Source organism: Hemitrygon akajei, chromosome 2 (genome assembly GCF_048418815.1).
Source record: "Hemitrygon akajei chromosome 2, sHemAka1.3, whole genome shotgun sequence".
NCBI classification, from domain to species: Eukaryota; Metazoa; Chordata; class Chondrichthyes; order Myliobatiformes; family Dasyatidae; genus Hemitrygon; species Hemitrygon akajei.
Window position 1 is genome coordinate 48,229,361 of NC_133125.1, and position 21,756 is coordinate 48,251,116.

The 21,756-nt window shown below is 40.1% G+C and overlaps 1 protein-coding gene across 2 annotated transcripts in view; it reads right to left on the reverse strand.

Annotated features, from left to right (window-relative positions):
* Positions 1 to 14,783, reverse strand: part of cdc42se2 (CDC42 small effector 2) — a 191,311-nt gene extending 176,528 nt beyond the window's left edge. For both annotated transcript variants that reach the window (XM_073071950.1, XM_073071952.1), the window contains exon 1: positions 14,585 to 14,783. The gene's annotated coding sequence lies outside the window, so the exon portion shown is untranslated. The remainder of the gene's footprint in view (positions 1 to 14,584) is intronic.
* Positions 14,784 to 21,756: the final 6,973 nt, after the last annotated feature.

Genomic DNA, 21,756 nt, shown 5'->3' on the forward strand with positions numbered 1-21,756 from the left:
TTGAACATATTTCTCTAAACAATTAGTCCAGTTTATTGTAATCTTCATTGGATGGGCACACAGACACCTACTGGAAGTACTACACGTAGAATTTATGGACAAGTTTGTCAACTAACTCTTAATATGCAAAAATTCCCACTTTCAGGTCAGCACATTTGCAACACCTGTAGGATATTGGTAGCTGAACTACCAATAGTAAGTGGTTGCAATAGGAACTGGGACAAAATAACCAAGGACATGGCAAAATGAGACCTTAGACAGGAGGATGGAGAGAAAAGGGGAATGCAGCTGATGAGGTGCAATGCCAGAGGGAATTGGGTTTGGAAACAAGAGAAAGAAAGAAAATGCTGAATATTGTACCAACAGAAGCCGGGGGAAACTGCAGTGTATTCAAATATAGATGTACGACAAATGCAGTGTAGGATACTGGAGTTCGTCTGGTTTATCAGTTGCAAAGGCCTTCATAACTGCAGTCGCAAACCAGCTGCAAATTCTGAAAATGAAAGAGTCTGGAAACATTATGCAGATTGGTTAGCTCCAGTAGAATTAGTTTCATGTATAAACTTTCCATCAAAATTGGACAATATTATAGATGGATAATAGTATTAAAATATGAAAATGATGGAAAAGAGAAAGCATCCCTCATTAAGGACCCTTACCAACTGGGACATGCCCTCTTCTTATTACAACCATCAGGGAGAAGGTACAAAAGCCTGAAGAACCCACATTCAATGTTTTAGGAAAACTTCTTCCCCTTTGCCAGCAGATTTCTGAACAGTCCATGAACTACGAACACTACTACCTCATTAGTCAACTTTTGCACTATTTATTATAACTTATAGTATTTTTGTCTTGCACCACACTGCTGCCACAAAACAACATATTTCACAACCAATGTCAGTGAGAATAAACCGGATTTGGATTCTGATTCTGATAAAGGGACTGATTCAGTGGGAAACTGACTAGTTAAATGGCAGAAACAATATTAAGATTAAATATAGTTACTAAATAACTATCAAGTTTGCTGAGTAAATTGATTAAATATTTATATTAATATGATGCAATAATTGAAATTTGTACCATCCACAAATAGAGTTTAAATGCCCTGGAAGTAAATTTAGTAAAGTAAGCCCTTATAAGTAAGTGAATCAGCATGTAACTTTTCCTATTAACATCTGAACTTGAGTGTGGTAAGAAGAGAGGGATTAAGATATTTAAGATGAAGGTTTGAAGCGTCATGTGATGGGATGAAAGCAGCTGTGAATGCACTTTTTTAAAAAAAAAAGTTGGGTAATTCCACAGGACAGTGCAAATGAAAACTGCTGCTAGATATCTGCGTCCGATTCAAGATAGGACACAAAACTGAAACCGATCGTTTCTAATGTCTGTGCTTTCATCAAACACGGTGCTTACAAAGAAGAACACTCAGTGTTCAGCGTTCTCTATCAAAGTACTGGATCAAAATTCACTCTGAAATCAAACAAAAAGCTCCCCACCACAAACTGTGGTACTGCTCACAAAAAACACGTGAATGGTGTTGGTTCAGGCTGTGTCGAAAATTACCCAGAAGTACACACTGGCCTCCTTTTGTAGTTTTAAATCTGTTGCTATAATTATTAAAAGCTTTACTTTTTTTTTTTGATTTTGCTTTACAATGAACACAATAAGGTACTGGTCAGAAATACATGCAAAAACTAAAAGTAACCTACAGTGAATTCCAGATAATTGAGACACATGGGGATCAGCACATTTTGACCCAATTAAGTGGCTGCACCAATTAGTTGAAGTTTCATTGAAGTAGTTAAAAAGGTATAAAAAGGCAAACTGAGTAACAAATTATGCACTTAAATAAAATACAGAACAAATTAGAACACTACAAATGCTACCACATTACTATAATACTGTGTATTAGTTCCTATTAGCTATCAATGAGGGAATTCATCTGCCATGTTTGGGGTAACAGGGAAAGGTAGCATCCTATGCTGAAGGGGCTTGTTATGCCCATTCTGAGGCAATTCATTCACCTTTGGTCCCCAACGGACACTCCGCTCTCACTTGTGGCTCCAAGACGCTGTTTATACGCGACAACAGCCACCCCCGGTACGCTACTTTGACAGGTGGGCTAAACCAGGTGAGGGTAGTCAACAGGCCTCATTCCCCAGTGAAATAGAGACATGGCTGTCCTAGCACGTAAACTCATCGGACTAGACTTTTTAAACACAAACACACACAAGTGACGCTATTTAAAAACTGCTCTAAGTGTCTAATGGCCACACAAATTCACATGACTAGCGCTAATTAGAAACTGATCAGCAACAGCCTTCTGTCCCAATTAAGTGGCACAATGCCCCAAATAAACAGAGGGAATCCCGGCTATTTTCTTAACTAGTTTTTGTTCTTGAAGAGTTCCCCCAAATAAGTGGATGCCTTGATTAATTGGAATCCACTGTATTGAAATATCCAACACCCCCACTGCACATGTAATATCACATCTCTCATCAATCGAAGTTACCTAAAGTTAATCAGAATTTCTAAGAATCCTTGATAAATATTTAATTTTGAATTAAATTTCTATCTTCATTTATTATCACATTTATTCTTTAAAGATAAAAGTGTTGAAAATGGCATTCCTCCATCACATTTCCTTTTCTATTTTATGTGTTTCCTTCTGGTTTTGGGCCTTTATTGTCTCAAGCTGAGGACAGGAACCAGAATACTATATCTCTGTAAAAAGACATTAACACTTTCTCCTCAAGGGATGCTGTTTGACTTGATAAGTGTTTCCTGTCTCTTCTGTTTTTCTTAATGCATAAAGAGCCATCAAGCTGTCAAACATCCTTCAACAATTGACCACTGCATGTCTTCATATTTAAATCAATTCCCCAAGTGGAGCGCTTATGGAGAAACCTCAAAAGACAAGTGTTATGTTTTGTAACTCCAAAAGATTAAATTAATTAAAAGGAAGGCACGGGAGTCCGACATGCAAGTCTAACTTTGTGTTTACTTTAAATGAAGTGTGCACGTATCATGTTGTAGTGTGATGATATATGCAATTACCTTATTTTTACATATAACCTGTAATGAATTATTTAAACAAACAAGAATGCTCAAACAATATATTTACAATGTTACTAAAGTACAGAACAGTTAAGCTGGGATGAAACCAACAGCACCTATGTGTGTAGTTTTTTGGTAATTATTTTAAATTTTAAAATTATTTTTATGTTGTATTAATTATTGAAATATTGTACTTTGAGCAATCTTCATTGAAATCTTTTGGGAGAAGTTTCACCAGTTGCAGGTGGAGTGCAAACATCTGCGGACTGACCACCCTTTACAGACTGGCCAATTTCCTTTTCCATTGAAGTCAGTCAAGTGTAGCATGACGCAAGATGGGAGAGAGTTCAGAGCATCATGGGTGGCAAGTCCGTTCCACCATGTTTCCACCTACATCAAATGTGAAAATAATCCCTTTTGACTTCTGGCAAATGGTCACACCTGATGTTTCTCCATCCTTCCTGCTCCATTGCTTTTACTTCATATTTTAAACAGTTTTCGAAAATAATAAAAAACTGGTATTAGTCTATACTAGTTACCACGTCAATTGCATGAATTTCCCAGCCTAAACTAGTAATCATACTGTACATTAAGAGATTGGTTTTCAGAAAAGTGGATCCACAATATTGGCATACAACATGAATCAACTGCAATGACGATATAATGTAAATATATGGCAAATAACAACACAGTTTGTTTTACTGAGCACAAAGCTCTTATTGATTTTGAACATAAACCTTCCACATCAGTAGAGATAGTTTATTAACAGATTCTGGATTCATATCACATCCATACACATACTGTGTAAAAAAAAAATTCATTTCACCATTGAGTTTCACAAACATGTTTCCAAAAGCTCAAACTTTATTTCAAATCTCAAACCTGATGTCATCATTCCTTCAACACACTTTCACATGACTTACTTCTCAAATAAGTTAACACTAGTGAAGTTCTTTTCAGATAATACTGACAACTCATTATATTTTGTGACAAGTTTCAAAGCCCCTCATCTTTCAGGTATATAAAAGCCTGAACTATTCTGGTTAAAGCATGTCACAAACATACTGCTACAGAAAACTCAGAACAGACCAAGAACTCATAAGAATGAGTGTGTTTATAATCACATGATAACTCTTCCTTGGTTATTACCAGAACTCCTGCAGTGAATGAAAAGCAGCAACAGTAAATATGCCCATGATCAAATCTAACTTCCTGACCAATATAAACCACAGCCTCACAACTGTTTTCTTATATACTCTTCTTTGTCAAAACACTCCACATACACGGCCCCTAAAAACAGTAACTGATACCATGCTTACATTTTGTTCACGTATAACACTAGACTTCCCCCACCTGCATCACACATTGCGTACTGCTGCTTAAAGCTTTCTGGAAAGTTTTAGCTTGCACTATTTCCTTGTGCTGCTGAATAATGCGACAGGTTTAATTTTGGCCATCAGTCACAAAAACAGCCATTTCTGGTTCTAATCAGGGTTCAGTTCTCTGCGATGCACACGTGCTCACAATCAGGAGGTGGGTGGCTCACCTACTTCCTAACAAAAAGTGTTCAGAATCTAGTTTGATGCTGCTTTTTTTCTTGAAAACAGATGTAAACAGAGATATTAGTGTGGAAGGCTGAAGGCTAAAGACTGATTCTAGACCTTTTAAGACATTATCTAGGAATAACTAAAGAAATGCACTGCAGCAATAATCTAAACTTTGGTTAAGGGCTTGATCATACTATATCTCTGTCAGCTTTGTTCTAAATTTACACCGAGACAACCTTCTCAATCAAATAAGAAGCAAGTTTGTTATCAAAGCCATCTGCAGCAGAATACCAAGAGCTGCTTGCTGTCAATCTTGGATTATATCATTCAATCACATCATTAACAGGTTTACCAAAACTCACTAATTTCAAGCAACTGCATTTATTTTGCTCTAAATTACCAAAGTGTAGACATGCAGATGTTTATAGTTGTGAGGCCAGCTAAAACTAAGGGCTACAGATTTATATTGACAACTAATAAATCTAAGAGGAGTTTTGAGGGCAATTTCTATACTTGAAGAGGTGGACCTCATTACCTAGGAGATAGATGGCATGGAAATGTTTATGAGGAAGTTATATAGAAAAAAATGAGGGGAAAACGAAATGAAGATTTCACTGACAGGACAAGATGGGTAGAGGGCTGCATTGTGCCTAAAAAGTAGATGAGACAAGAAGAGCCAAACTATATGCAAATATTTACCTACTTTGATGCATCTTATTCCAATGAAATGCACGTAGCCCAGCATTTAAAACACTTACTATCACTGATTTTAGTGCTAATATTTCTTTAAGTCTCATTGGTTATATACAGTGCATGTTTCCTTACTCCAAGCAAACATAATGTGAATATCTTCCTCACTGAGACATATTAATGTCACATCATGAGACTCCCAACCCAGAATTCCGTAGATTCAAAAAGGCGATTTAAAGCAGGTTTGGTGATGGAATGGACCTGTCCACTGCACTATCCAGAATGGAACTTGGGGAAAGAGATGAAGAGTTCCAGGTGTTGCTGCTATTCTGTATCCGAGCCCAGGAAGCAGCCAAACATCCCTGGGTTACCGGGATGGATGGGAGTCAAAACATGTCCTCACCTGCTGGTCAACACCAATGATCTTCCCCGCAAATGCTTGCAAGTACAAAAACTGAGCAGGGCACAACTGACTGTGATGACTTGTCTCCAAATGACAGGCTAGACTCTAACGAGAAGGGAGGCAAAATGGATGTGGCATCCCAGAGCAGCTGGTATCCAAAGGGGAGAGCAACAAGATGCTGTAGCTTTACAGCATCATGCAGATAGAAAGAAGTTGGGCAGGCCTATCAAAAAACAAATAGGAACAAATATCTCATGAACGTGTATGGGACCTCTGCATTGATAGTTTATTTCCACAGCTCATTCTGAGATGCCAGATGATCACCATCCAAATTTAGTTTTCCATCCTTTACTCCTGCTTCTTCAAATCCAAGAATGTGTGTGATGTAACTGCCAACATTTTTTATGTAACCTACTCCTGTTTATTCCTTTTACTCAACAGTCAAGACACAACATAAAATGTCAGAGAGTGTTGGGCTCTGAAGAAGAATTAAGATGTGGGAGAAAATGTGATGTTTTCCACTAAGGAGAAAAAAAGGAAACAGAATGTTATTTAAATATTGTGTAACTAATGAATGTTTCAGAGCTGTGTGTCCTCACACAAGGAAATGGAAAGTTAGCATGAAGATACAGAAGTGAATTCAGAAGACAAATGGAATGTTAATTTAGTTTTAAGTGCAAAGGAGATGGAACGTATGTACATCAACTATACAGGATGTTGATGAGACCATACCTGAACCATTGGCAGCTAGCATTTCCTTATTTTGGGAAGGACATATTTGTATTTGAGGAACTGTACGGATTGCTCACAAGGTTGATTTCCAGGAAGAAGTACTTGTCCAATGTAGAAAGATGAGTAGATACTGAAAGAATCTCCAGTGTCAGAAGAATGTGACAGTGTAAAACATTCTGAGAGAACTTGACATTCTAGTGGGAGGAAACTAGAATAACGGGTATAGTTTCAACAGAAAGGGATGCTCATTTAAGCCTGAAATGAGGAACAATATTTTCCTTCAGCAGATTGTGAATATTTGGAATTCTCTAACTCGAGAGCTGTGGAGGCTGGGTTATAAAATATTTTCTGGACTGAGGTAGATACTTGGAGCACAGGAAAATCAAGAATTATAAGAATCAGATAGGAAATTGGGGTGAAGGCCGACTATCTAATAGGTGTGTAATGACAGAATAAGTTGAAGTGGACTTGCAGCTAATTGTAGTCCCTATCATTTATGTTCTCACATGATAAGGCTACTCATTGGGGGCCTACTTCATTGTTGTATGGTTCAATAAATCCCCAGGACTAGAGAGTTAATAAAATTTCAGACCAAAGAATGAAGACCAAATACTGTAGGATATGGGAAAACCTCCCAAATTTGCCCATTAACACATAGCCATGTTTTAAATTTACGCATTACACTTTTTAAGACTATCAATTTTTATCCACCATTAAGTCTTTTTCGGCATCAAAAAGTCCAAACACTGTTTACTTTTGACTTCTGAGGTACGGTGTAACATATAAAGCAATAATGCTGATAAAATACACAAGAACAAAAGTGCTTGAATTCCGACAGTCACTGTAAATTCATCACATTCTTTTTAAAACAGCTAGGATGAGAAGCCAAGGCTGAGCTGATAAGAACACACACAAAATGCTGGTGGAACGCAGCAGGCCAGGCAGCATCTATAAGGAGAAGCACTGTCGACGTTTCGGGCCGAGACCCTTCGTCAGGACTAACTGAAAGGAAAGATAGTAAGAGATTTGAAAGCAGTGGGGGGGGGGGGGGGGGGGGGGAGGGGGAAATGCAAAATGATAGGAGAAGACCGGACGGGGTGGGATGGAGCTAAGAGCTGGAAAGGTGATTGGCAAAAGTGATACAGAGCTGGAGAAGGGAAAGGATCATGGGACAGGAGGCCTCAGGAGAAAGAAAGGGGGGAGAGAGCACCAGAGGGAGATGGAGAACAGGCAAACAAATAAATATGTCAGGGATGGGGTAAGAAGGGGAGGAGGGGCATTAACAGAAGTTAGAGAAGTCAATGTTCATGCCATCAGGTTGGAGGCTACCCAGCCGGTATATAAGGTGTTGTTCCTCCAACCTGAGTTTGCATTCATTTTGACAATAGAGGAGGCCATGGATAGACATATCAGAATGGGAATAGGACGTGGAATTAAAATGTGTGGCCACTGGGAGATCCTGCTTTTTCTGGTGGACCGAGCGTAGGTGTTCAGCGAAACGGTCTCCCAGTCTGCGTCGGGTCTCACCAATATATAAAAGGCCACACCGGGAGCACCGGACGCAGTATACCACACCAGCCGACTCACAGGTGAAGTGTCGCCTCACCTGAAAGGACTGTCTTGGGCCCTGAATGGTGGTGAGGGTGGAAGTGCCCCTCCTCACCTTCTTACCCCATCCCTGACATATTTAGTTGTTTGCCTGTTCTCCATCTCCCTCTGGTGCTTCCCCCCTCCCACTTTCTTTTTCCTGAGGCCTCCCGTCCCATGATCCTTTCCCTTCTCCAGCTCTGTATCACTTTGGCCAATCACCTTTCCAGCTCTTAGCTTCATCCCCTCCGGTCTTCTGCTATCATCTCCCCCCACTACTTTCAAATCTCTTACTATCTTTCCTTTTGGTTAGTCCCGATGAAGGGTCTCTGCCCGAAACGTCGACAGCATTTCTCCCTATAGATGCTGCCTGGCCTGCTGTGTTCCACCAGCATTTTGTGAGTGTTGTTTGAATTTCCAGCATCTGCAGATTTCCTAGTGTGAGCTGATAAGTTGTCCATAGTTTAAAATCAATCTAGTTTATTTATAACTTTACAAAATTCCCTTCCTCATTATCTTGATCTGTTAATAAAGAAATGGTGATGTGTTCGGAAAGGGAGAGCAAATCAAACGATGATTTCTTTTAAGGTTGTGAATTCTCTCTGCGACCCTTTGAAAAGTAGAGATCTCACTAATATTTATGCAAGAAATATTTTTCAGGTGCAAATTAGTGAGACGTGATTTGTATCTTTGAATCTTTCAAGATTCATGATCGTCTAATGTTGTTTCCAGTACAAAGTAATTGTTACTCCGGATCCCATCAAGCCCAAAAAAGGCAGAATAAGGTGACAAAAATCAATAAATACAAATACATAGTTAGCTTCTATACATAGAAGTATTTCCATAAAGTGATGCTAGGTGCAGGAGTGACTCTGACAGGAAATAATAAAGCATTGGAAGTGGGGTTGTGGATGGATGGGTCGGTGGATAGAGCCTCACTGCTTGGGAAAAATAACTGTTTTAGAATCTAGTCGTCCTAGTGTGGCTGCTATATAGGTTCCCCCCTGATGGGAGTGCGACAAATAGTCCATAAGCAGGGTGGGTGAGATCTTTCACAATATTACCGGTCCTTTTCCGGCACCTTTCCGTATACATTTCCTTAATGGTGGGTGAAGTAGCATCGGCTACTTTATAGACATGTGTTCTAAACTTCAATGGAAAAATACTCCACTCTCAATTTAAATTTTAGGTGTTTTGTTTTGTACTCTATTCTAATTCAGTGCTCTGTGCAAAGAAATGACAGGGTCCTCGAAGCCACCAACATTTGATTGAGGATCTGAGTGTGCAATTAAAAGCGGCAACAAACACAAATGTGCTGATAAGCAACAATGGCCTAACCTAAGTAACATTACTAACACACAAAATCATTACTTGAATGTAGTAATGGATCAATACCATGAGAATCATAACACTACCTTTGTACTACATAAATAATATCATTGGAATTTACTCCACAAATATATTAAAAAAATAGTGTTTTATTTTCTAGCATTCCCAGGGACCTCACGGAAACAATTTGTCAAAACTTTACATTGGAACAAATTAAAAGCCTATTAATGAGATGGATTTATTGGTAATGTCTTACAATGGGAAGCAGGAAAGTAGATAGAAACAGATAAGGAATTGTAGCACTCTGGTTAATGATTGAATACACTGCACAGTATGACAGATGTGCATTAGTCCAAACCTGAAGGAGATCAGTCTTCTCATAGAGACAAAGGAGAAAGTCAGGAACGTGGCTTGAAAAATCAGAGCTTCCAGTTCAAAACACTTCTGGACTAATTGCATGTCAGCAAACAGCACCTGGCAAGAGTAATGCATGGGGAAGGGTTTTGGATGAGCTCCAGTTTCTTAAGTGCGCAAAATGAGGAATTCACTTCTCTGGTGCAAGCCAAACCTGGATAAGATCCACATGCAGAGGGGCTGAAGTCAGGATATAGATGGGCAACATCACAAAGGGAAGTAGGCAACCTCTGTGACAGAGCCGTTATAAGAGCAGGAGCTCACTTGAAGCTCGCGCAATTGTGGGCAACTCGGTTCCGCCTCAGACAGTAGTCAAGAACATGCATATAATCAATAGTTAGGTAACAACAAGCATCTAAAGATCTGCCATTAGTATTTGACTGAAAAAAAATTACTCATCCATGTTGGACCAACAATTTGACAACTCAGAGTTGGTGGCTGAGCTAAGAAAGCTTACAGTACAGCACGGCCGACGTAGAAGGCTAAACCAGCAAGATCAGTCTTTCAGAACAGAGTCTGGGTATGATAAAGGAGACATCAATATGGATAATTTTTAATAGCTTAAAATCTGCATTGTTTTAAAAGAAATTAATTCTAACCTCATGTAAATTGTGGCCCCAACCATTAGTCTGTTTTCTGAGATCATCAATGATCAAACCTCTGCAATATGGCAAGGTTATCTTAATGATGATGTTATCATCATTGTTATTGGGTGCTTCCAGCTATGCAGCTCCATCTAAATCTAATTATTTGCAGAGTTTATGAACAATGTGCCAAATAAGAAATACATTATAAGGTGAAAACTCCAGCACTCTAGATTCAACCAAAGTTCACACTTTTCCTACTTTATAGTCCACAACAGATACATGAAGTGCAGTCCTAGCTCCACAAAACCTAACAAATGCTCCTGAACTAAGAAGTTGTTGAGTTTCTATACTGAGAAGCTAAATCTTCATGACTTGTTTACTGAGTGTTGCCAAACCCTTCGGTATTTCCCAGTTGTGATTTTGCTAAGGATGGGAAAAATTTCTGACAATACAGAGGGCAAATCTTCCCATTCTTGGACATATCTATGACAAGCTCTTCTTGAATTTTTACTCAGCATGCTATATAATTGATCATCCTCTGCCTTTGGCTTTATTCATGTAGTGCACATATACTTTAATACAAGAATTTGCTTTAATTACATTTTTGACTTTGGACTTTCAGTGCTAATTTCAGTTGTGTTTACATAACTCTTCTTGTTTGTACGGAAAAATAAAATCTTCAATAAAACTTTTGAAAGGTCACGTCCTAAATTAACCAGATGACAGACTGGAAGCAAATAAACCAAATAAATTAAGGACCATTTGACCACAATAGATTCCATAGTCTGCAGAGGAAGTAGCCAACTTTGAAAATTACTTGAGAGGCTGCATCATGCTGCACCATTTTTAACAATAGGACAAGCACAGTTTGAAATGATCTCCAATATAAGCAGGGAATTAATGTTTAAGTTGGCACTTTACAGGGCTATCAACAGTTAGAGTAGAATAAATTAAAGGATTGGAAGTGGGAAATGGGGAGTAAATTAAGAAATCAAAGGTGTAAAGGGACTTGGGAATCCTCCTGCTGGATTCCCTAAAGGTTACCTTGCAGGCTGGGTCAGTGGTGAGGAAGGCAAATGCAATGTTAGTATTCATTTCGAGAGGACTAGAATATAGAAAGCAAGGATGTAATGCTGAGGCTTCATAAGGCATTGGTCAGACCACACTTGGAGTATTGTAAGCAGTTTGTGGGCCCTTATCTAGGACAGGATGTCTGGCATTGGAGAGATCCAGAGGAGGTTCATGAGAATTATCCCAGGAATGAAAGGATTAACATGTGAGGAGTGTTTGATGGCTCTGGGCCTGTACTTGCTGGAGTTTAGAAGAATAAAGGAGGATCTCATTGAAACCTATTCAAAATTGAAAGGCTTAGATTGAGTGGTTGTGGAGGGGATGTTTCCTATTGTGTAGAAGTCTAGGACCAGCGGGCGCAGCCTCAGAATATAAGGACATCCCTTAAGAACAGAGATGAGAATGAATATCTTTATCCAGAGGGTGGTGAACCTGTTACATTCATATCCGCAGGTGGCTGTGGAGGCAAAGTCATTGGACACATTTCAGGCAAAGGTTGATAGGTTCTTGATTAGTAAGAGCGTCAAAAGCTACGGGGAGAAGGCAGGAGAATCAGAATCCTTTATTATCGCCGAGTATGAGGACACACACAGGGAATTTGATGTCGGTTTCCCTGAGCTCTCTCTCTCTGTACAGAATTAAAAGCAAACAAAAACAATAGTGCAAATAATCATAAACTATATACAATGAGGTCCACCTCATTGAATGTACAGGTGGACTTGATTTATAATAGACTAAAATTTAAGTGTTCATACGACTGATGGCATATGGAAAGCAACTGTCCTTGTACCTATTTGTCCTGGCATACAGTGATCTAAAGCGCCTACCAGAAGGAAGGAGTTGGAACAGGTGATGACCAGGGTGTGATGGGTCTACAATAATGCTGCTTGTTCGCTTCCTGACTCTAGATGCATATAAGTCCTGGATCGAGGGCAGCTTTACACCAATAATCCTTTCCGCAGCCCTGACGGTTGTTTGGAGTCTATTCTTGTCTTGTTTGGTAGCTGATCCAAACCAGACAGTGATGGACGAACAGAGAACAGACTGGATTATTCCTGAATAGAATTGAATCAGCAGTTCCTGAGGCAGGTTGTACTTTCTGAGTTGACATAGGATTGGGGTTGAGAGGAAGTCAAGAGGTCAAGAAGTCAAGAAGTCAAGAGGAAGTTGAGAGGTGAAATGACGGAACAGACTCAATGGGAAGAATGGCCTAATTCTGCTTGTTATGGTCTTATGGATGATTCCTAACAGCGATATAAAGTAGTTGTAAGAAGCAATAGCCAAAAAATTGGGAGTTATCTTTATCATTGTAGATGTGTGGTGTAGAGTACAGTATACTGACTGGTTACGTCATGGCCTGGTATGGAAACACCAATGCCTTTAATCGCAAAAGCCTACAAAAAGCAGTGGATATAGACCAGTCCATCATGGGTAAAGCCCTCCCCACCAGTGAGCACATCTACAAGGAGCGATGTCACGGGAAAACATTATCCATCATCGAGGATCCCCACCATACAGGCACACTCTCTTCTTGCTGCTGCCGTCAGGACGAAGGTCCAGGAACCTCAGGACCCACACCGAGAGGTTCAGGAACAGCTATTACCCCTCAACCATCAGACTTGTGAACCACTCGCCTTATCACTGAACTGTTCCCACTGAATTGGACTGACTTTTGAGGACTCTTCGTCTCATGTTTTTGATATTTATTGCTTATTTATGTATTGTTATTACTATTATTATTTGTTTTTCTCTTTCTTTTGTATTTGCACAGTCTGGAGGGGGTTTTTTGTGCGTTGCGTGTTGTCCACCCTGTTGAGTGTGGTTCAATGTGCTTCTTGTACTTACAGCTATTGCCCACAAGAAAATGAATCTCAGGGTGACATATATGTACTTAGATAATAAATTTACTTTGAACTTTGAACACTAGCAAAATACCCTGAGCAGGAGGGGAGTCAAAGGTAGTGTCACTAGTAAGTCACTGTACCATAATTACCCGTCATTAAACTATTCCCACAACCTGTGAGCTCACTTTCAAGGACTCTCCATCTCATTTTCTCTTTATTATTATTATTATTATTATTATTATTATTATTATTATTATTATTATTATTATTTCTTCCTTTTTGTATTAGCACAATTTGTTGTCTTCTGCACACTGGTTGAATGCCCAAGTTGGTGCAGTATTTCATTGATTATATTATAGATTTATTGGGTATGCCCGCAAAAAAAGAATCTCGGGATTGTACACGGTGACACATATGTACTTTGATCATAAATTTATTTTTTACTTTGAACTGGAAAGTTCAGGACTCTCAATGCCTCAATAGGCGTCAACAAGCGAAACATCACACGTCCACCGAGTTCGAGAATCACAGCAAATGCAAAATGAGTTTTAGTTACATTTGCATTGAAACGGGTCTCCCAGAGACCGCGCGAAATTGAATCGATCATTGGGAATTTCTGAAGTTCTTTTTCGGAGTTAGTGGTCTAATGGCTGAACGTCTCAGTTTTTACCTACCCGCTTACTCCGGGCTTGAGGGAAGGAGTGAAAAATGGGACCTCTGCTATTGGCTCAGGATCTGAGCGCCGCAAATCTGTGGCATATCTCACATCCTGCAACCCAGGGATGCAATGAAGCTGGCGATCATCAGAGAACACCCCCCCCCCCCCCCCCACCCGTCTCCAGAGGATGTCAGTGAGAAATCTTCTTTCATCTGCTACACAGATCTTTCTCATACTTATTCACGAGCTTCCAACACCACCCATGGGGATGCAATCAGGAATGCCACCTAAGTATAGGAAACAATATTTCGGATTGAATACAAAGCCTTATTCTGCCCTTAAACTCAGAAGCACAATTCGATAAATATGAATGATGTAAATCTGGAGAGAGACAGATTTTCACTGTCAAAATCTACACCGGCGGCATGCAAATAGGGACGATAAGCAATGCCGGTTCTTGGTAATGGCTATTCTGAAACATATCAAATCATTCACTCTGAGAAATAGTACATCTCATCGCTGCCAATGTCAAGCCCTCTCTGTGAGAAACCGTGGGTTTTGGAAGTGAATGAATGCAGACCACACCACTCACTCGGCTTGAGCAACAGAGGGGAGAGGAAAAAAAAGCTGTGGGTGGCAATTAAATATAAGCGAGGCTCACTCACCTTCTCCTGCTCTGTCAGCTCGGCCACTCCGCGCTGCTCGCGATGTGTCTTCCCTCTCCGGCTCTGCTCAGCATTAAATCATTACAGGGAACGGAGAAGATGGCGACTCTGGGCTGAATGTGGGGGAAGATTGAAGAAAGCTCTGCGGCTTTGAAAGAAAACCGAACCAGCGAATAATGAGAAAGAAAGGAGGAGACTGCGAAGTCTCTCCTCCCTCCCTCACACACTGGGAGAGCAGCGCCTTCGCTGGTCTCGCTTGGGACAGCACTGCTACTACTGGGCATTTTCGCTCTCTTCTCCAGGCATTCAACCAAGGGAAAGAGCGGGATCGGGAGGGTGAGAAATGAGATCACACAGGAGTATGATATCGTTACCCTCTGTGATACGTCACCAGAGATACTTTCAGATTTACATCGATGTACGGTGGAGAACATTCTGACAGATTGCTAATCCACCTGCTATGCTGTGCAGGATTTTGCAAGAGGCTGCATTGGGTTATAGACTCAAGCCAGCTCCATCGCGGGCACCACCTTCCCTACCAGCTAGAAAAGTACAGCACAGGAACAGGCCCCTCAAGCTAATTAAATTAGTATTCAAATGCCCAATTATACTAATCCTTTCTCTCTACACAATGTCCGATCCTTCTACTTCCTGCCCATTCATGTGCCTAAATCTCTTGAACGCCCCTGTCATATTTCCCTCCGTCACCACGCTGGACAGCGTGATCAGACACGCTGATTGAAAGGTGCCACAACAGTATCAGTAAGAATAAAGAGCTGATTATTGAGTTCAGGAAGGGGAAGGTGGGTCCACAATGGTGAATCCACGGGGATATGATCGGGCGCTTTAAATTCATGGGTATTAGCAGATCGGATGATCAGTCCGGGACCAGCCATTGAGATGAAATCACAAGGAAGACGGACCAGAATGTTGCTTTCTAAAGGGTGCCAACACCTCAAAGATACATGTTGCTGAATTAACCTTGGGAATAGATTTTGTTTAACCTTATTGGTGATGGTGCTCTACTGAATTGCAGCTTCTACCAGAATGAAATACTTTACATCAGAACCTTTACAACATGGACCGTGTACATTTTGCTGCAAGAAGCTGTTACTTTTTCTCTTAAATATAAACAGAAAATACTGAAGTCACCCAGCAGGTCAGAAAGCATCTGCGGAAAGGATAACAGAGTTAACATTTTAGCTCAAAGACTCTTTATTGCAAAGCCATGAAGCAATAATTCTTTCTTCTCTTTCTACAGATGCTGATCATTTCCAGCATTTTCTGTTTTCACCTTTTAATTTCAGGTTTTCAGCATCATTCATTGACATTTTCTCTTGTTTTCTCTGGTGATCTCATTTTGACAACAAATAAACAGGATATTGTTAAACTTTTACTGCTTGTAGCATGCAACTACATTAAATTCAAACAGCCACATGACAATATTTTCCATCAGAAACTATTATTTACAGATGGAGGGGACACAAACTGTCACAGTGTGCTCTGGTAATGATGGAACCCAAGTGCAGAAGTTAGCCAGTCTGCTATCTGGAGATGGCAAACAGAGCTTAGGTAGCTCGGCCAAGTGACAAAACATTCTCCAAACTACACACTACAATAAGTGCCAAGGAACATCCACCTAAATAGAACAGGTGACCTGGGATCTCCAAGCCTATCAAAATAAACTTAACAAGATTAAACAATTAATGATCCTAATAAAACAACAATTAACCAATTAAGGTGCTATACAAACCTTGGCACCCAGTACTCTCTGGCTCCCCACACAGCCCAGGATGGCTCATTACAATACACAAAGTCCAACAGGAGACTGAATCAACAATGTATAATCTACCCTTTCACTTTAGTGTATTGTTTATTCACCTTTAAAACCTGATTCAGAACCTAGTTGTTGAAATTATTGTCTTATTTTGCTGCTTGCATGTAGCATTTTATATAAAATTCATTTTGTCAGATACTGTGGGTTAACAAACAGGAAAAAATAGAGGGCTGATGAGAAAGAGAAAAACCTGTTCCACTGCAGTGAGACAGATTTGGCTTTATTGCTTTTAAAATTATAAATGTGCTGCTTGTATTTGGAACAAAGGGGTTTATCTGAGTAAAACTACTTTCAATTCTGAAGGTTGTTTTGAAAGTACATCACCATTTGGAATTCCCTTCAGTAAATTCAAAAAATTTATTGTGCCATTACAAATACGGACTTTAAACTCTTTCCTGCTTGCTGTGCAACACGATACATAAACAAGGCTTTAGCTGTCTAGTTGTTTCGGTCCCCTATAATAATCAAAAACAGCCAGGTCCATGGCTCCAATTTTTCAAACCTCCTTAACCAAAAGCCATTAAATTGAACGTCTAGCTGTTTTGGCTGTGAGATCCAACACGTTTCAAGCCATGAATCTTGATAGCTGTCAGACTGGGAAAACTGGCCTAGTATCAAAACTCCAGTACATAGATGCACAGGAAACTAGAGAGAATGGTGGATTCAAACTGTCATCAGGTTTTTGAAGTGACCTGGAAAACCTTAGACTATAGTCTTTTTCTCTCTCTCTCTCTCTCTCTCTCTCTCTCTCTCAATCTTGCACTCTTGTCACATTATTTTGCTGTTTATTTTGCACAAGTGTAAGTTATAAATAATCTATGCTAATTTAAGTTTATATTACGTTTGTCCTCACCTTGTGATATACTGTGCTGTTGCTGCAAGAAGTTAATTTCCATAGAGTTTGTATCTTGCTTACGTATGCCAATCATTGCAATAAATTTGAACTTGAACTTGAACTTAACGGTTCTGACAGCTTCTGAGCCTGACGGTGAGGTCCACGTGATGTCAAATCCATTTGGGAACTTGATTGGCCGCTAGTACTGAGACAAGCCTGGCTTTGTCCCACAGAGATCCATTCTGAGACCTCAGTCGTTTGTAATACAGTTGAACATGTGGATGGATGGGTTATTAAGTTTGAAGATGGCATTACAATTGGTGGCCTTGTGGATAGCGTAGAAGGTTGCCAACAGATACAGTGGGATATAATCAGTTGTAGATATGGGCAGCTGTAATTTAATCTGGGCAAGTGTGAAGTGTTGCACTTTGGAAGATGAAATGTAAAGAGAAAGTACACAGGAAATGGTAGGATCATTAACAGTGTTGATGTACATGGAAATATTGGAATCCAATTCCATAGCTCACTGAAACGGGTCATACGTCAATAGAGTGGTAAAGAAATTGTATGGCATATTTGCTTTTACTTATTGAGTCACTGTGTTCTAGAACCAGGAAGTTGTGTTGCAGCTTTGTTAAAACTGTGGTTAGGCCGCATCTAGAGTATTGCCTTCAGCTCTGGTCACCCGAGTGGAAGGATATCAAGGCTAAGAGGAGTGCAGGAGAGGTTTACCGGGATACTGCTTGGCTTGGAAGGCATGTTCTGTAAGGAGAAGTTGGATAAGCTACGGTTTTTTTCGTTGGAGCTGTGGAGGTTGAGGAGAGAGCTCACAGAAGTTTGTAAAATGATGACAGGCATAGAGAGCTAGTATCTTTCTCCCAGGGCCCAAATGTCTAATACTAGAGGGCTTACACTCTCATGTGAGAGGGGAAAGTTAAAAGGTATGTGTGAGGCAAGTATTTTTTTTACACAAGAGTGCCTGGAATGTATTGCCAGAGGTGGTGGTGGAGCTAGATATGATAGAGGTCTTTGAGTAGGTCTTAGGTACTGTTGATGTATGAATATGCAGAGAATAGAGGTACATAGGCCATTTACAGGCCAGAAGGGATAAGGTGTCATTAGCCTAATTAGTTTCAGCACATCATCATGGGCTGAAGGGTCTTTTCCTGCTTTACTGTTCTATAGTCTATGTTCTGTGTTCTAAGGGGAGTCAGCCAGTAAACTCAGACACACACACACACACACACACACACACACACACACACACACACACACACACACACACACACACACACACACACACACACACACACACACACACACACACACACACACACACACACACACACACACACACACACACCTTCGAAAGGAGCATAGCAAATCTCACCAACATCATTAAGGAACTCAAAGGGCCAAATTATAAACAGAGATTGCAGAAAAATGTTTTGCACTTCTTTGAGTTCAGAAAATGTAGGAATGATCCAATAGAAATGTTTAAATAGATAAAGGTACTTGTTGGAGTAGACACCACATTGCCTGCTGTGGAATCCAGAACAAGTGGCCACAATTTTCAAACTGGAACTGGGGCATTTGGAATATGAATAAGGAAGCGGATACCACTTGAGAAGGGTAGTGAAATCTGGAATTCCCTGCTGTGAAATGGAGTTGAAGTACAGCTTTGACATCATCTCAGGAAGGAGAAAGAGAGTTAATCATTCTGGTAAAAAAATAAATTCTTTAATTCTTTTTACCTTTGCACAATGCTGCACTTTCAGCCAAGAGTTTCCAGCACACTTGGTTTTTATCTCAGCTTTCAATCATTTGTGGTATTTTTTTTTATTTTGAAGTACCATTTGGTAGGATCAATTGGGAAGAGTTTGAGATAATGAATGATCATATATCTCAATGAATATTGCGGGGGGTAGAGCAGAAGGAATTTCATTCATTCAATAGAGCTAAGTTCAGAGCTCTTTATACTTATCCAAAGAAACTTGGCAAGATCTTCATTCCCTTACATTTGTATCTCAAATTGTATTCCCAATAAACTTACAAAGAACATCACAGAAAAGTCATTGCAGATTCACGAGTTTAAATCTCTGGAAGGTAATACTTTAGAAGGTAGATACATTTTAAAAATGTCTAATTTAGGAAAATCTCTGACAGAATAACTTGCCACATTCCTCATAGAACCATAGAGCCATATAACATTACAGCACAGAAACAGGCCTTTTGGCCCTTCTTGGCTGTGCCGAACCATTTTTCTGCCTAGTCCCATTGACCTGCATCTGGACCATATCCCTCCATACACCTCTCATCCGTATACCTGTCCAAGTTTTTCTTAAATGTTAAAAGTGAGCCCACATTTACTACTTCATCTAGCAGCTCATTCCACATTCCCACCACTTTGTGTGTGAAGAAGCCCCTCTTAATGTTCCCTTTAAACTTTTCCCCCTTCACCCTTAACCCATGTCCTCTGGGTTTTTTCTCCCCTAGCCTCAGTGGAAAAAGCCTGCTTGCATTCACTCTATCTATACCCATCATAATTTTATACACCTCTATCAAATCACCCCTCGCTCTTCTATGCTCCAGGGAATAAAGTCCTAACCTATTCAACCTTTCTCTGTAACTCAGTTTCTCAAGTCCCGGCAACATCCTTGTAAACCTTCTCTGCACTCTTTCAACCTTATTAATATACTTCCTGTAATTAGGTGGCCAAAACTGCACACGATACTCCAAATTGGGCCTCACCAATGCCTTATACAACCTCACCATAACATTACAACTCTTATACTCAATACTTTGATTTATAAAGGCCAATGTGCCAAAAGCTCTCTTTATGACCCTATCTACCAATGACGGCACTTTTAGGGAATTTTGTATCTGTATTCCCAGATCCCTCTGTTCTACTGCACTCCTCAGTGCCCTACCATTTACCTTGTATGTTCTACCTTGGTTTTTCTTTCTAAAGTGCAATACCTCACACTTGCCTGCATTAAAATCCATCTGCCATTTTTCAGCCCATTTTTCCAGCTGGTCCAAATCCCTCTGCAAGCTTTGAAAACCTTCCTCACTGTCCACTACACCTCCAATCTTTGTAACATCAGCAAATCTGCTGATCCAATTTACCACACTATAATCCAGATCATTGATATAGATGACAAATAACAATGGACCCAGCACTGGTCCCTGTGGCACACCACTAGTCACAGGTCTCCACTCAGAGTAGCAATCCTCCACTACCACTCTCTGACTTCTCCCATTGAGCCAGTGTCTAATCCAATTTACTACCTCACCGTGTATACCTAGTGACTGAATCTTCCTAACTAACCTCCCATGCGGGACATTGTCAAAGGCCTTACTAAAGTCCATGTAGACAACATCCACTGCCTTCCCTACATCCACTTTCCTGGTAACTTCCTCCAAAAACTCTAATAGATTTGTTAAACATGACCTACCATGCACAAAGCCATGCTGACTCTCCCTAATAAGTCCCTGTCTATCCAAATATTTGTAGATCCTATCTCTTAGTACTCCTTCCAATAATTTACCTACTACCGACATCAAATTTTACCAGTCTATAATTTCCCGGATTACTTCTAGAGCCTTTTTAAAACAATGGACCAACATGAGCTATCCTCCAATCCTCTGGCAACTCACCCGTAGATACAGACATTTTAAATATATCTGCCAGGGCCCCTGCAATTTCAACACTAGTCTCCTGCAAGGTCCGAGGGGATAGCCTGTCATGTCCTGGGGATAAGAAACCAAAGAAAAACAATATAAAATGTTCAGTCTTAAAGGCGATAAGGAAATATTGGGCAACAGATAGGGAAATTGCAGAGGGTGCACTGAGGTGCAAAAGAGAGAATTAAAGGGAAGTGGTTTGTGAAAATGGAATGGTAGATGATATGATAATGTGGAAATATGTGTTAACCTATCCAGTTTAACATTGTACCTTCTGGTTCATACTGTCTTCCTTAATTTTTTTTCTCATGAAATATGTGCCACTCCAGATTTCTTCTCATTAAATTTAAATTAAAATAGAAGAGTTCCTTGAAGAAGGATCATGTGGTTTAATGGAAGCTACAAGATGTGGAATGGAATCAGTAGGAGGTGGAGTGGAGTTGAAATTCATAGGCAGAAGAATCCAAATGGCACATTCCTGCTTCCATATTCCCATGACAAAGTGGCATGATGAGGTCCAGCGTAGCTGTCTTCACAGCCATATTGTGCCTTAGCTTTGTAACTTAAACAACCATACAGCTGATCGATCGGGTGCTGGGCTGCATTGCTGTTTATCTGAAGACTTGCACCTGCGACAATGGTTTGAGTCTCTTAGACCTGGCTTATTCCTGAGGACAATTCATCAACTATAACTATTTCAGCTGGTGAATAGTTGGGAGACAAGGCAGAAAGAAATTGTAGGAAAATTGGGAAGAAATCTAAAGGATTGTGTGATTGGGAAATATTAAGTGGACTGAGGAGTGTTTTCTCAAT